Consider the following 714-nt stretch of genomic DNA (forward strand, 5'->3'; position numbering starts at 1 on the left):
CTTTATATGCTAAACGTTTGTTTTATAAAAAGACTGGAATTTCTAAGGGTATGTACGTCAATTCAGAGTGTGGAGGGACGTGTCCTTTAACTTTTATTGCCCTAAATCTTACTACGATTCCCTCGCTATTCACTAACCAGTTAGACCTAGCTTCCAGGCACTTTAATCATTAACCTTAAGAAAAAGTGCCATTTCTCTATTTTATATATGAGAAAACAGTATCCGTTACAAAACTGTCTGAAGGTCACACGTTTATCAATAAATAAGACTGGATTCGCATTCCCAACCGTCTCGCCCAAATACAGTGAAAGACTTTGAACCTGTGTGAGAGGATAGTAAACCAGTGGGAGTGAGATCCTCTACCCTCAAAAGAAAAAAAGAGGCGTTGACCCTGTGTTACGCTAACGACCAGGCTTGGCTTCCTCCGCTTTCCGGCCGACCTAGTCGGAACCCCCGCCCCGTCTCCCAGCCTAGGCCACTCACAATCCGCTCACAGCAGCCACTTCCTGTCCAGCCCCGGGCGCGTCCCGTCAGAGCTGAGGAGTGGCGCTGGGGTCTCCCTTTGGACCTGGTCTTGGACTGGCCCTCAGGTCTGAGCAGAGGCTGCTGGTTTGATCCCCAGCGGATGGTACGGTACTAGCAGCGGGCTGGGACGTCCTCTTTGGGCACTGCGTCGACCGACGCTGGGGAGCGGTTGCCGGGCAACATGCGGCC

The 714-nt window shown here is 51.0% G+C and overlaps 1 protein-coding gene across 3 annotated transcripts in view; it reads left to right on the forward strand.

Annotated features, from left to right (window-relative positions):
* Nucleotides 1–504: 504 nt before the first annotated feature.
* Ttc12 (tetratricopeptide repeat domain 12) overlaps nt 505–714 on the forward strand; it is a 57,077-nt gene continuing 56,867 nt past the window's right edge. For 2 of the 3 annotated variants that reach the window (XM_010629464.3, XM_010629462.3), the window contains exon 1: nt 506–628. The gene's annotated coding sequence lies outside the window, so the exon portion shown is untranslated. Of the gene's footprint in view, nt 629–714 lie in introns of all 3 variants that reach the window. The other variant, XM_010629465.3, reaches the window with a different exon arrangement.

This window comes from Fukomys damarensis, unplaced genomic scaffold (assembly GCF_012274545.1).
Source record: "Fukomys damarensis isolate Sample0158 unplaced genomic scaffold, DMR_v1.0_HiC HiC_scaffold_16, whole genome shotgun sequence".
In the NCBI taxonomy this organism is placed as follows: Eukaryota; Metazoa; Chordata; class Mammalia; order Rodentia; family Bathyergidae; genus Fukomys; species Fukomys damarensis.